Here is a 16,552-nt window from a genome sequence, read left to right on the forward strand (position 1 = left end):
GGGCAAAGCCTTGTCATAGTAAAAAAAGCATATCAAGTTTTAAAAAAAAACAAAAAATATTCTATTGGGTATATTTTTGCCCTTTTGGTGATGTTGAGACCAATCTTTTATTAAATTGAATAAAAAAATGTTTGCCTTTTTTACAAAAAAAAATTAAACATATTATTACAAATTTATATGAAAATAGTCAATAAAGTCATAAAATATGTACAAGGAGAATTCAATTGACGATAGTCAATAAATTTAAAAAGATCAATTTATCACAGTTATGCAATAATACAAAAATATTTTGATTATGTTCAAATGCTTGCAGACTGACTGGATATTCTCTCTGGGAAATTGTTCATATTTAAATTTGTTGCAACACAGAGGGAAAACATTTTTGAGCGGGGAATATGGGAGTCTAGGAATTAACTACCCGGTAAAAGAAGAAGTATAAAAAATTGGATAATTGTTTTCAGGCGTTGTCTAGGAGGTGAATTGGTTCAGCCGGATGAATCTCACCTGCATGATAAAAGTTTCAGCTCTTTTACTTCATAAAAGCCAACAGATAGAAGAGTTGAGGAAATGTGAAGGTTTAAACATAGGCAGAATGGCGAATGTAACACAGTGTGTAAAGTGGCCACTTAAACCAGCCGATGAGAGTTCATAAGCCCTGTAAATAAATGCCTAGACTCCCATATTCCCTTCTCAACATTTTTTTCTCTCTCTGTTGCAACAAATTTCAATAAATAATATTTTTCGTTATTTAACAATGTTTGTCAATTAATTATTCTACCTTATATGGGGTAGATGCTATAATAATTGGCCATACTCTGGTAATTGGACATTCTAAATATAATGGTTTAAAAATAAGTTAACGTAAGAATTAATCTCAGCCATGAAATATGCACCTTTTTCGTGTTTTATTTATTCCGTAAATTAAGTGCATTATATTCATTTATTTTTGACCTTAAGATTAAGACTTTTCAATTATTGTAGCATATTCAATAACTTTAGCACCAATCCTAGAACATTTTCGCTTACTACGAGTTTTTATCATAAAAGCATTTAAACCTAATACAAATGTATTTCTTAGATTAATATAAATAAATTTAATAATTTATTACTTTTTTCCTTCAATAAACAAAAAGTATTCACGTTCTTATGGTTCTTCTTTCTTTACGTTCAACCCAAAGATTTTAATTTTTGGGCCATTTTTAACGAGTTGTAAATAACTCGCTAAAAGATAATGGGAACCAAGTTGGAGTAGAGTAATTTTCAAACCTTGGACTTTTGATCCGTCAGTCTGCAATACTATCCACGGAACCATAACCCGATTATTTTTAAAGAAAAAAAATCACTAGACTGTCACCTGAAACGTAAGACTGATTATATTACATTATGTAACAAAAATAATCAAGGTACAAGGGCTATCGGTATCCCAGTATTGTGCCCAATACCCCATCAGGTACGGAAATGGAATGATAATTATGAAATCGACTTAAAACTTATTGATAAATAATTCATTGTCACTCGCAACGGTTAATCAATTTTAGTCTGCCTGAAATATTTTCAGTTTCAGTAATGTGAAATTCTGATGGTCGAAAAAGCTGTTAAAGTTAAACAGCGCGCTGTCCGTTCCAAATTTAAACACCAGCCACCACTTCCGGCAAATAAACAATACAAATACAGCCTCCACCGGAAACTGTACCAAGAACACCTGTTGGGCGGATAGTGTCCGGGCATAAACGTGTTCTCTGCTGAACGCATCCGCCTAGCTAGGCCAGAACCTACTTGTACATATATGAAGTATAGTCCTCCAAGGTATTCACATAATAATTTACACGTGTTAACAAAACTCGTACATTAAGCGAATTTTACTGACGTAGTCAAGAATAACTTAGGGGCTGTTGCATCCAAAATAGTAAACGTTAAATCGCTGTTTAAATAAAGCGCTGTTTACTTTACTTATTTTCATGAAACTCATTTTATTTGTTTTTAGAAAATCATAAAAATAAACTTTGGCTTTTTTAGTTTTGTTTTTTTTTCGTACAACTATCTGTAGTTTTGATTTTAAATTAAACAAAATTAACAAATAAAAAAGATTTCTTCCTTTAACTCTTTATATTGATGTCTTTTGTAGATATTTCTTGATTTGACTTCAAAGTTAATTATTTAGATAAAGTTATTTAAAAAAAAAAAAAAAAACTTCTCGTTTAATTTTCACTTTAACTCCATTTCGACGTCTACAGGACTGGCAAGTTGTTTACAACATTTTGAATCCTTATAATATTTGTTACAAGGTTTGGATATAACAATATCACATAAATATTTAATTAAGGGAAAGACAACATAAATATAATTATAATTTTGTTATTAAAACCAACTGTAATTATATTTATGCTGTCCGTCCTTTGATAAAATACTTTTGTGATCTTTTTATGTCCACACCTTGTTACAAATATTATAAAAGTTCAAAATGTTGTAAACAGTTTACTAGTCCTAAAAGCCTTCTTTCTTTTTTAATATGTTCAGTTACACGTTACTGGCGAAAATATTCCAAATGTTTATGCAAGTATATGCATTTTTGTACACAAATATCGATTTTACTTTATACTTCCCATGAAGACAGCGTTTGTAATTGCGGCCTTGAAGCTAAGTGATAATATTTCATGTAACAAAAATGATCAAGAAACATTAAAATTAAAGTCATAATTTAGTGTTCTATACACCACTTAATGCAGATAAGTCTCAGATAACTTAATCGAAGAAGTTACTGAGATATTTGCGAAAAACTTTGAAAAAGAATTGTGAGATTTCTAATTATGCTTCACTAAATCAATGGAGAATGCTAAGATTGCGGTGTCAAGTAGTATAATTGAAATCTGTTTTTGCAAGATAAAACGACGGTTTTGAATAACTTTACTATTTAGGTAGGTAGATTTTTATGTATAATTTATTTAGGCATCAATAAATAATTTTACGTTTTTGGTGGAGATTTCTTAATTTGCTTCTCATTTACTCAATGATGATCATAATATCGAGGCCCGGAATAAAAAAAAAGTCATATTTTGGTATTATTATATCAATTTTTGGACATTTTAAACCTAGTTTCGAAGCCGCCAAATGACCTAATGCACACAAGTAAAATTATTTATGCATATTTACGTATTTATGTGCTATCAAAGGTTTCGTGCTGGCAACCTTATTTACTCTATCATTTTTAACCCAAAGAAAGTATTAAACATTTCATATTATATTGACTATAACTTTTAAACATATATTTGAAACTTTAAATTGTTTATTTAATTTTCATGCGAGTTTTATATTTCTTGGTATTATTTTAATTGTTTATACGTATTCTAAAAGCTAAATTTAACTTAATGAGGATTTTGTAAGTAAGACTCACATTTAGGGGGTGATATCACCCATTGTCAAAATTATGAAGGTATTTTCTAATGTCAATTTATAAAATTAATTCGAATCTATCATTATCAATTATTTTTGTTTCACCTATATGTCAATTATTTCTTTTTTTCCTACACTTATACCAAATTTATGACAAGAATTTTACTCATTCATTATAAAATCAATAAATTTATGTAAATTTTTCAACTATTTTATTATTTTACCCTTTAAAACGACTATTAGAGCATCATAGACCTCAATTTTCGTTAAATTTTCGGAGTAATAAAGTGCGTCTTATGTTTCAAAAAATACGATTCACATTATGTCATCCACAAAAAACATTTAATTTTAAATACAAATTTGATATTTGAAGCATTAACTATTTGTTACGCTTAGGATTTCAAACATTTATTGATATATTCATTTTGGTAGGGTTATGGAGTAGGATTCCCCAAAAATATTAAATAAATATCAATAAAATCAATTGAAAAAATATTCTCCTTGGGAGACTAAATAAATAAATTATGTCGGTCAAGTACATAATATTAAACTATCGGTTAAGTTAATTAAGACTTTTAATTTTAAGACCGGTCGAATATCGGCCTCGTCGTGTAGTGGTCAGCGCGTTTGCCTACCATGTATAGTTCGACTTCCGACGGGGTCGACATGAAATATTTATTTTTAAAATGTTTTTTTTTTTCACTGGAATATTTCATAGTACCTGGATTGGTACCTGAAGCGTAAGACCGATCATCTTAACATCGTGTATAAATTATCGAGATATACTGAGATTGGGGTACCAATGCAGTGCTCTATGCACGATTCGGTTGGGAAAGGAAATGTAGAGTGGAGGTGATATGTAAGTCAAATATTGTTTATAATTTTTTTTTCTTTTTGAAACATTTTATTTTCACCGCAACAAGCCAGGACGCCCAATTACGCAAATCCTAGGCTTTCTCAAAACATTGTTAATAAAAGTAACTTGTATAAGAAGTTGCAATAAACTTATTTTTCTAAATTTGTTGTAACAGATAGGGAAAACATTATTGAAAGGGGAATATGGAAGTCTAGGCATTTACAGGTCGTATGACCTGTCATTGGCCACTTTACATACTGTGTTACATTCACCATTTCCTCAACTTGTCTATCTGTTGACTTTTGTGAAGTAATGGAGCTGAAACCTTTATCATGCGGGTAAGATTCATTCGGCTGAACCAAATCATCTGCTAGACAACGCCTGAAAACATTTTTTAAATTTTTATACTTCTACTTTTACCAGGTAGTTAATTCAACAATGTTTTAGTATGTCCAAATGCCTGCAAACTGGCTGGATTTCTTTTCCAGAGAGATATTTATATCTAAATTTATTGCCAATGCAAACATTGTCTTATTTACAATATTTTGAGTTCGTCGAAATTTTTGTAGACAAGGACTGGATTCGACTCCCTGGGGAGCTGTTTATATTAATATATAACAAAGGAGATGAAGATCATTTAAGAGAAGGTAATATAGAAGTCTTAGCATCTACAGGGCTTATGACCTGTCAACTTCTATATCACCTTCTCTTAAATGTTCTTTATCTCTATTGTTACATGTTAATATAAACAGCTCCCCAGGAAATCGAATCCAGTTTATGTCTAAAAAAATTTGGTTAAACTCAAAATATTGTTGATAAATCCACCTGGTCCATGAAGAAGTATAGAAATTGAAAAAATAACATTTTCAGGCGTTGCCTAGTATGTAGGTGAAATAAATCAATTAGATGAATCTCACCCGCATAAATAAAAATTTCAGCTCTTTAACTTCACAAACAGATGAAATCATTGAAGGAATATAGATGTTCAAATATAGGCAGAATGGTGAATGTTACACAGTGTGTAAAATTGCCACTTAAACCAGCCAGTGACAGGTCATAAGCCCTGTAGATGCTTAGACTTCTATATTACCTTTTCATAAATGTTCTTCATCTCTACTGTTATATGTTAATTGTCTTATTTCTTCTGTTCTTACTGGGAATCGAGCCCGGAACCTTCCGTGCGTGAGTCAACTGTATTTACTTCTTCACTCTTGAATACTTTTTTATTTATTGGACAAACTTTCGCGAATGTTTGTCAGCTTGACGTGTTATTTATAAAATAAGCGCATATTTGTAACATTTTTGTACATATTCACGTTTTGTTCACTTCGCTCAGTTTTTACATTTTTTCGTTTCAAAGGGCTGAATTATTAATCGCTCGCCGACGCGAAATGAAAATATTTCTTCACAATACCTCTAATACGTGCGCGATGAATGGATTGGGCGCGTTACTATTAGTGGGTATCGCATGTCGTCACGAGTTGCAAGAATCGATCCGCTTTGTTATGGCCTTTTAATGTGTATTCGCCAGCAGATGGGGACAGATACGGGGCTTTTTGTCCTTTCAGACTAATATCAGACGGTTGCAATGTGAAATTATTTCATAACTTTGACCGGATATTGCGAAACTGTTAACAAAATAACCACACTAAATTACGCCCCCAAAAACTTCATTAATAGTCAGAAAAAAATATCGAGTCGATAGCTCAGCTCCGTACAAAGAAAGTAAAAAAATACTATTAATATATTACAATAGAGATGAAGAACATTTGGTCGGAGGGAGTCAGAGAAATTGTTGTCCGATGTAGAAGGACGTAAGCTGATTTCTTGTTTTACAAGTAATGACTTTGTACTTAGGATATAGAGATTTTGATATTATATATATATATACATGTTCATTTTTTATTTATTATTTACTTTTAAGACCAAAAAAGCACACTTAATAATAAAACTGTTATTACTTTTAAATATTAATAAATAATTTATTTATAATATTAGAAATCAAACACTGATTAGAGTCTACTGAACACTTAACATTTGTTTGAAAATGCCCTAACAAGGCGAAACAATTGTCACATAGTTTTTATTTTTATATTTGTAAAAATAAAATTAAGTGTTCATTAGACTCAAATCAGTGTTTGATTTCTAATATTATAAGTTTAAATATGGAGTTCTACAAAATAAACATTAAATCAATCGATATAATATTTTATTTACTGCCTTAGAACGAGGAAACTATCCCTAGTTAGGCAGTTTAGATGAACCACCAGCAAAAATAAAAAATAAAGATGTTTACTTTTACTAACTAATTAATTTGTTGTCCAAAGAATTCATTGTAAATTGCTGTAATAAATATGTAAAAAATAAATAAATTTAAGAGAAGGTAATTTAGAAATCTAAGCATCTTTAGGGCTTACGACCAATCATTGGGTGGTTTAAGTAGCCACTTTACACACTGTGTAACATTCGCCATTCTGCCCATATTTAAACATCTACATTCCCTCAATTCTCTCATTTTTTGTTTTTTAATTTATTCAAATTAATGTTCAAAAGTAAACAAAATCTAGATCGCGCCAAACAAGTAATAAATAAAAGTTTATCGGCGCGTTTCTCGTACATTTTTTTTTCTTTAAATAGTTAATTATCACAAAATATCAAATAAACACAAAAACAAACAACAACAAAAACACTGTTAAAATTGAACAACACAAATATACTTAAACTGGATAAACACAACTTTACACCTTGAAGTTTTGATTCTTGATAAGGAAATCCTTCAATTATTTGCTTCTTTGCTTTAAACTGGTAGAGTTCTTTACATCGGCCGGAAGCCCATTAAATCTGTTGATGTTTGTGAAGTTAAAGAGCTGAAACCTTTTTTTATGCTGGCGGATATTGTCGATAAATCCACCTGGTCCATGAAGAAGTATAGAAATCAGAAAAAAAAAATTTAGGCATTGCCTAGTATGTAGGTAATATAATTCAACTACACGAATCTCACCCGCATAAATAAAGGTTTCAGCTCTTCAACTTTACAAACATTAACAAATGATATAATTTAAGGGATTTAGATGTATAAATGTATTATTGTTTAATGATTTTTTTTTTATATTTCATCAGTTTTTTTTCTCGTGAACTCGTATTTAAAATAATATAAACTCTTATAAATAAACAACTACAACAGTGTAAGTCACTCTCCAAGCACAAGAGTTAGTCTTTTTTTGGAGAGTTACAGTGACAACATTTACTAGATGTGTAAAAGTAGAAATGTATAGAAATTTATTAATAAAAAAAATATAGGCAAAATGGCGAATGTTACACAGTGTGTAAAGTGGCCACTTAAACCAGCCAGTGACTGGTCATAAGCCCTGTAGATGCCTAGACTTCTATATTACCTTCTCTAAAATATTCTTCATATCTGTTGTAATATTTTAATAGAAGTTTTTAGTTGTGTTTGTACGGAGCTGAGCCATCGACTTAATTTTTTTTTCTGACTCTTAATGAAGTTTTTAGCGGCGAAATTTAGTGTGGTTATTTTGTTAAGAGTTTTGCATTATCCGGTCAAAGTTATGAAATAATTTTACATTGCAACCGTCAGAAATTAAATAAGCATTATTTAAAATGAACAGTTTTGAGGCTTCCTCCTTCAAGGCAGATTCTGAAACTTCTTGCGGCACACAGTTTTGCGGACACTGATAGAGGGTTGGTCTATGTGTTACGTATCTTGCCTATATCAAGGAGCAGCCAAAAATCGTCTAGGCGAACTGAAGACTTTCAGTTTTTCAGTTTCATTGCCAAATATAATAGCGATTTCTTAAAAAAAAGTATTGATTTCACAAAATAACTTACTTTTAAACTTTGTACATCTCTTAACAAATTAAAATTAAAAGTAAAAATGATCTTAGAATGTTTTCTGGTCCTGTAAATATAATACGCATCGATGGTTTAGTTCCATACAGAGATAACTATAAATTAGTAGCTATGAGTAATGGCTGGCCAAAGTTTTTACGGATCTAAAATGATTTGTGACAAATAATTATTTATATCATCTTTAGTGAAGTAAATATGTATTTTTTTTATGTGAAATATATGCACAACGTTTAATAGTTTTAGGATTTAAGTTGATAGGAAAAAATTATGGATGGTTCTATCGGAGTATGGAGTGAGTGACAACCTTGTCCGCGCTATTGCTTCTTTGTACAAAGATAGTGTAGCGTGTGTAAGGGTAAATGGGTCATTAACTTCCTGGTTCGACATCCCTAAAGGAGTCAAACAGGGATGTGTAATGTCACCGTGGTTATTCAACATATACATGGATAAATGTATGAAAGAATTGAAAAGTATGGATGTGGGAGTGAAAATGAGTAATCTAACTGTCAGTTGCCTTCTGTACGCCGATGACGCAGTCCTCCTAGCTGACAGCGAAGAGGAACTGCAATCCTTGGTTACAAAGGTTTGCGAAGTGTGCAAGGAGAGTGATTTGCTAATGAATGTGCAAAAGTCGAACGTCATGGTCTTTGAAAGAAATGTAACTATGACTGAATGTAAGATTGTAGTAAATGGAGATAGTTTGAAACAGGTCGAAGAATTTGTATATCTGGGTAGTATGTTTACTAGAGATGGAAATATGGACAAGGATATTGAAAGGAGGGTTAGTGCCGGTAACAGAGTTAATGGTGCCTTAAAGTCTGTCGTAGCAAATAAGTGTCTATCGCAAGAGGCTAAATTAGCAGTTCATAATGGAGTTCTGGTACCAACCCTAATGTATGGAAGCGAAGCATGGAGTTGGAAAAAAAGGGACGAAAGTAGACTGAATGCTGTTGAAATGCGATCCCTCAGGCGAATGTGCGGAAAAACAATGTATGATAGGTGCCCTAATGTCGAAATTAGAGCAGAATGCAAGGCTGAGTTTAAGCATTATCGACAAAATTAAGAAAGGTCTTTTGCGATGGTTCGGTCATGTGGAGCGAATGAATGATGAAAGAACGGCTAAAAAGATTTATGATGCGAATGTGTCTGGTTGTAGAAGTCGAGGAAGGCCGAGAAAGACATGGCATGATCAAGTACAACAAATTCTTGAAAGTGGTCATGTGAAAAGTCGGAATAATCGACGTGCGTGCATGAGAAGATGTATGAATGTGAAGGAAGCAAAGGAAGGGTGCCAGGACAGAGTGGTGTGGCGTTCTATCCTCTCTGCCTACCCCTCCGGGGAAATGGCGTGATGGTTAGTTAGTTAGTTAGTTAGTTAGTTAGTTAGGATTTAAGTTATTATGCAAATTATCAGTACATTTTAATTTTTTACGGAGCTGAAAGATTATTAAGCTTTTTTTATTTCCATATGAAAACGTATGTCTAACAAGAGAAAACCAATAGTTTTAGAGAGGTAAGCCTTTGCAAAATTGAAAAGGGTTTTTTTTTAAATACAACTAATAGTTTAACTGTAAACAATTTTTTTTTAGTTATCTCTGTATAAAACTGAGCCATCGATAAATAATCTTCTACACTCATCTTTTCTGACGAAATATTTGCTAATCGTAAAAAAAAAATAAGTGCTAAAAACGCTAAAAAAAAAAATACATGCCCATCTCTTCGTCAGGACATTAAGTTCACTAACGTGTAAGCATAGAAAAGTCGGAATTCATTCCAATCATATTATATCATTTGAATGCATGACTTGTCTATTTATAGCATTCATGGACTATTGAACAATAGATTTTTGTGGGTAACTCGCAAATGCTGATTTTGATGTTACCTACTAAAAACACACATTCGTGTTTTCCTCTGTGAATCCTACAAATAGGAAAGTCGTAATTCAATCCAATCATATTATATTATTTGAATGCATGGCTTGACTATTTGCATCATTCATGGAGAATTGAACAATTGATTTTCAGTAGGTAACTCACAAATGCTGATTTTGAAGTTACCTACTAAAAACACACATTCGTGTTTGAGGTAACTCACAAATGCTGATTTTGAAGTTACCTACTAAAAACACATATTCGTGTTTTCTTCTGTGAATTCTACAAATAAGAAAGTCGTTATTCAATCCAATCATATTATATCATTTGAATGCGTGGCTTGTCTATTAGTAGCATTCATGGAAGATTAAACAATTAATTTTTAGTGGGTAACTCACAAATGCTGATTTTGAAGTTACTTTGCTGTAGTAATTACACCATAATTTAATATGTAGCTTGTTAATCAGAAATCTGTATCGTGTCGTAGTTTACGCTTTAATCTTATTTATTTATTACTCTTCGTCAGGATATTAAGTTCACTAACGTGTAAGCATAGATAATGAAGAAGGTGTATAGTGAGATAGGCAAAAGTATAAAACCAACGAGCTGATTGGAAACATTCATTTAGAAGCTAACACCAACGTGCAATGATTATATTGATTTCAGTATATTAATGCAATCCGAGTGAAGGACAGGTACGTCTCAAAATTGGTAGGCATAGAAAAATCTTTAACTGGTTATATATAAATATACAAATATTTACAAACAGTTGATTTGTTTGACGACAAAATTAATGATTTAAATATTAATAAATTATATATCGATTGAATATTTTAACTAGGAATGACCCAACTCAAGTTTTTAAGATTATTAAACTTTTATTTATTTTCATTTCAAATAACTAAGTGGTACACTAATATTGATAAAAAACGTGTTCGTGCATTTAGTCCCTGTAAAAACAGGGTTGACAGAAGTTTAAAAATCCTTGAAAATTTCAACGCTTATGAGTTCATGGTTTACCTCTTCGTTGTAGTTCTCAAGGCACTCTTTTAATACCCAACTCATAAAGTGTCCATGCGGCTTGACTGTGGAATCATCTCCCATCCACCATCAAAGATGTTACTACATTATCTCTGTTTAAATCACGTCTGAAGAAACATCTCTCTTCTCTTCCTTAATCTCTCTTCCTTTTTTTTTACCTCATTTTTAAATTCTCTTTCAAATTTATGAATAAAACCATTTTTGCACAAAATCCATTTTTATTTTAAAAATACAATTTATTATTCTGAGTACATTTCATGTATTTTTATCGGTATTCGTAGTATGTGATATTATCCCATTACATTTTATGGTCTCATCAAGAATCGAACCCAAAACCTTATGTGTGTAAGTCAAGAGACTTAACCATTACATCACGGTGGTCACATATTACATAAGAAGTATTGCACATTCGTATTTTTGCGCCACATAAGAAAAATGCCTGGAAAAATCGCCCATAAGTCCGGTGGGTGTTTGGTATTTTGTAATTATAATTGTCGCTTTTTTAATTTAGATGAATAAATGCAGGTCATTTACTTTTTATAATTGTCTTAAATTATCTTGTCGCTATGGTACGATGTTATCTAATTACTTCCCTTTTTAATTTATTAGCTCCCACCCCATGTAATCGTTTTACTTGGCACACCCCTAACTGAACTGTCAACCGTGTGAACTGTCTAAAGGATATCGATCGCATTAAATATAGAAACCAGAACTAGAGTACAACACCTAACCTAACCTAACTTAACCTAACTTAACCCAATATAAGTTATACGCCTCTGGAATAATCTAGAATCTATTATACAAACAAAAAAAATGTGATACGTAAACCCACAAATTTGGTATAACCAGTCAGCAATGAGACGAAAAAAAACTTTAAATTAGTTGCGCAAAGATTTGAAATTCTACAATAGGTTACCTGATATATTTATTACTATCTATATAGGCCCAGAGAGCTTTCACATGGCAGGTATATAATTCAAATTAACGAGTTAAATTATATTACAAGTAATGATTTGTAGGTACTTATCTAATAAACAAGAATTAAAAATAATAAAATAGTATCGAATGACATTATATAAATGTTGTGACTTTAAAAATGTATATTTTATTAACATAAACGGCAAATCTGCCTTTTACAAACATTTATAATACTACATATTTGGCTTTATATATTTTTTCTTAGCATAAATTTCCTTATACCCAAGATTTTTTTTAAAAAATAAACCTAAAAATAATACAAGATTTATATTTATAAAATTAAGCTAAAAATTAAACGGCATATTCAGTAGAAAGTTTAAGTAATAAAACATCCTACAGTAATACAATAAGAAAATCATAAGTACTGTTTCATACAGCTGGGCAAAGTGAACAAAAAACTGTCTTTATTATGAAATGCATGAATAAATAAATATAATTACCATTCACCATCTTTGAAAAAGTTCAAAAGATTTGTTCTATAGGAACAATACCCTACACTAAATATATCGGATACGTGGGAATAACTATTGTTGAGTTCATAAAGTCTGTTTAATACGGCATTACAAGCATACACTGTCCGTGAATTGTTGCTACAAAACGGTGGCACCTGTCTAGTCATTTTTCCGGGCACCAAAGATGAAATACCGCATAAACCTTGGTTTGTACATAATTAAACGTGTTCAAAAAATTACAATAGTTTAAGAGAAAAAAATCAAGTATGCAGTAGGTATAATTTAAATATAAGTAAGCAAAATACAAAAAATTCGTGATTTTTACAGCATTCATACATTGTAAATTATTTTGATTTAAAAACTAAGAATTTTTACTCCAGAAACTGACATTGGAAATCGAAATTTATCAATTTCTCCATACTCGTTTCTGAGCCGGTGTAGTCTGACGATTGGAGAATTCGCAAAATAATTATGTCAACCAGACGCCACAACAAAGGTAGACTACAATCTTGTACATTCATTGGGTACTTTAATACTTGTCAGTTTCATCAAATCAGGGTCGTCTGGTGTGCCATTCTGCATTTTATAAAAATTTATAGTATCGTTAGAAATTCGTTGCTCAGAAAGGGACGACAAAAAAAGACGACGTAAAAGTTTAAGTAACAAATTATAATCAATCGATTCTTCAGAAAAATTAAGTTTGATGTTGATAAATCTGAAAAATTTATTGTGGAGTTTTTCTAATTTCATTACATGCACATTTGCACATTGTAAAAAGCCACATTGCACCTGTAGAAATAAAATTAATGGAAAGGTCTAAAATATGTTTCTTTCATTTTTTTATTTATGCTCTTCTTACATTTTGTCATTAAGCGTATTGTAAATAGTATATATAAGTATAAATTAGTCGTCGGCCTCGTGGTGCGCGTTTGCTCACCATGCGAGAGGTCTCGGGTTCGATTTCCGACTTGGTTGATATGAAATGTTTATTTGAAAGGGTGTTTTCACACCAGAATATTTCATAGTCCCTAGACTGGTACCTGAAGCGTAAGACTGATGACCTTACCTTTATGTAATAAAAATGATCAAGATAAGCTGTAATTGGTGTACCAATGCAGTGCCCGATGCACCATTATGTGCTGATGAAGATGATATATTAGTTTGACACGTCTTATCGTAGGGTAATGACTACAATGAGGTAACTTAAAAGTGCTGAGTTTTAAGTTACCTACTAAAAATACCAATTCGTATTTTTCTCTGTGAATCCTACAAATAGAAAAGTCGGAATTCATTCCAATCATATTATATCATTTGAATGCATGACTTGTCTATTTATAGCATTCATGGACTATTGAACAATAGATTTTTGTGGGTAACTCACAAATGCTGATTTTGATGTTACCTACTAAAAACACACATTCGTGTTTTCCTCTGTGAATCCTACAAATAGGAAAGTCGTAATTCAATCCAATCATATTATATTATTTGAATGCATGGCTTGACTATTTGCATCATTCATGGAGGATTTAACAATTGATTTTCAGTAGGTAACTCACAAATGCTGATTTTGAAGTTACCTACTAAAAACACACATTCGTGTTTTCTTCTGTGAATCCTACAAATAGGAAAGTCGTAATTCAATCCAATCATATTATATCATTTGAATGCATGGCTTGTCTATTAGTAGCATTCATGGAAGATTAAACAATTGATTTTTAGTGGGTAACTAATAAATGCTGATTTTGAAGTTACCTTGTTGTAGTAATTACACCATAATTTAATATGCAGCTTGTTAATCAGAAATCTGTATCGTGTCGTAGTTTACGCTTTCATCTTATTTATTTATTACTGGGTACCAAGACGATTTTAAGCGCATTCCTACATATATGTTTACATTGACGGGATGTTTATAAATCTCAATCGCTTCTCTTAATAATCAAGTTAGGTGACTCTACGGTCTCCCTAAGATTACATGCTCGAAGGAAATCTCCATGGGGACAAAATATATATCACAGAAAGATTGTCAGTTTTGCCGGAATGTATATTGGCTAAGCAAATAACAAAACGGCTCCTCCGTATTGAAAAAGGACCAATCGACTATTTGCCGTATTGTCAACATTTGGTATTATACAATTTGGTGTGCCACGTTTAGCCGTAATGTAAATTAGTTAATATTTTTAATCTTTTATGAGACTGTTAGGGTGATAAATATCATAATTTTGTACTTTTTCAAAAAGGAAACCGGACAATTTCCCTTTTAATTACTATATGTTAAATCAAAACGAAATACAACTAACCCAACCTAACATAATATAACAGATCAAAATATTGTACAAACACCGTTACGAGTTTGGGTCTTCAGGTATTTCCTTCTTAACTCTTAAAAGGCAGGGGTAAAAAAAATCATTTGGGCGCAGTGATGTAACATCAGACAATTTTAGCAAAAGAATATTCTGAAGTTTACACATTTGAAAAAAAAAAGAGATAATCTGTTTAATAATCCCTTTTCCATAATTCATCAAAATAAAAATATAATTTAGGCCTATTATAGCAAAATAAATAAAATATCATAAATATTTTAATACATGCGTGCACCCCCGCTCACTGCCAATAATCGACTGAATTCATTTTACACAAACACCGGCCACAGAACAGCGTCTCTGTCTTCCTTGTTGCGAGTTCTATCTTCGTGCTCTCTCTTAGAGAGATTTTTTTTTCTGTATTGGCGTCACATCCATTCTTCGCTTAACAAGGATAAATATTGTTTTATTGAAATCCTCGCTCTTTATACAAATTTTGCTGTTCAAATTTGGTGTGAAAATGTAAATTTGAAGATTTACAAAAAAAAATACAACTTCATCATTAAAAAAAGAAAAATGATATATCAAGCCTTGTGTCGTATGTAGACTCGTGAGACATCACAGCCACACAAGAGTTGATAATAAGATAATATGGGCTATAATATTCATCAAGTCATATTTTTTTTCTCCCAGTAGTATTGATTAGACACCCGGTTTTTACCTGAAATCAAGCCACCTTAACTTATTTTAGATAGCAAATATTATTGCTGATCGTTATGTCATCTGGAATGAATAACGCAATACGATTAATCGCCGATTGGCTCTTTTACAATACGGAGATGTTTTATAATTTAGTTAACCAATATTTATTCCAACAATGTTTTGAGTATGTCAAAACATTTGAAGACTGGCTGGATTTCCTCCCTAAGGAGTTATTTAGATCTAAATTGGTTGCAACAGAGAGGAAAAACATTTTTGCGGAAGGGGAAATGGAAGTCTAGGCATTTACAGGGCGTATGACCTTAACTGACACTTAAATTGGGTTGTAGTCTCGTGGTTAGTGTCTTGAACTCAAGGATCTAAGGTCTGTGGTTTGAATTCCACTCTACCCCAACCTGATTCCCATTTTCTAATAGTGAGATATTTACAACTCGTTGAAAATGGCTCTCAAAATTAAACTTTTATTTTATTTTATTTTATTTTATTTTATTTTATTTTATTTTATTTTATTTTATTTTATTTTATTTTATTTTATTTTATTTTATTTTATTTTATTTTATTTTATTTTATTTTATTTTATTTTATTTTATTTTATTTTATTTTATTTTATTTTATTTTATTTTATTTTATTTTATTTTATTTTATTTTATTTTATTTTATTTTATTTTATTTTATTTTATTTTATTTTATTTTATTTTATTTTATTTTATTTTATTTTATTTTATTTTATTTTATTTTATTTTATTTTATTTTATTTTATTTTATTTTATTTTATTTTATTTTATTTTATTAGGGAAATCAACAGTTCTTCATACATATTTTTAGTAAACAAACAGATATAGTGTATAAACTCAGAACTAATAACATATTTCCACATAGTATACAAAGTTAGTAAAGAAAATATATTACATATCAAATAAATACATACAATATATACATATAAAAATGTTATTTTCATGTACTCAAAAATCAAAGATTTTTTAAATATTAATTTTAAGAACATTAAGTTACTGTAAATTGGGCGGGATAAGGACAAAAATGCTTGAAGAGAGGATAAGGAGGGGGGGGAGATGT

The 16,552-nt window shown here is 30.8% G+C and overlaps 1 protein-coding gene and 1 long non-coding RNA gene across 9 annotated transcripts in view; both read left to right on the top strand.

The window, feature by feature from the left end:
• Positions 1 to 16,552, top strand: part of Eip93F (Ecdysone-induced protein 93F) — a 130,260-nt gene that overhangs the window by 17,666 nt on the left and 96,042 nt on the right. The gene's annotated exons all lie outside the window — the stretch shown is intronic.
• Positions 12,935 to 15,335, top strand: LOC148285023 (uncharacterized). Its single transcript, XR_015823165.1, has 2 exons — positions 12,935 to 13,830; positions 14,006 to 15,335. It is a non-coding gene; the product is annotated as an uncharacterized LOC148285023 (long non-coding RNA).

Source organism: Micrasema longulum, unplaced genomic scaffold, assembly GCF_059751315.1.
Source record: "Micrasema longulum isolate JH-2025_06_02 unplaced genomic scaffold, ASM5975131v1 h1tg000068l, whole genome shotgun sequence".
NCBI classification, from domain to species: domain Eukaryota; kingdom Metazoa; phylum Arthropoda; class Insecta; order Trichoptera; family Brachycentridae; genus Micrasema; species Micrasema longulum.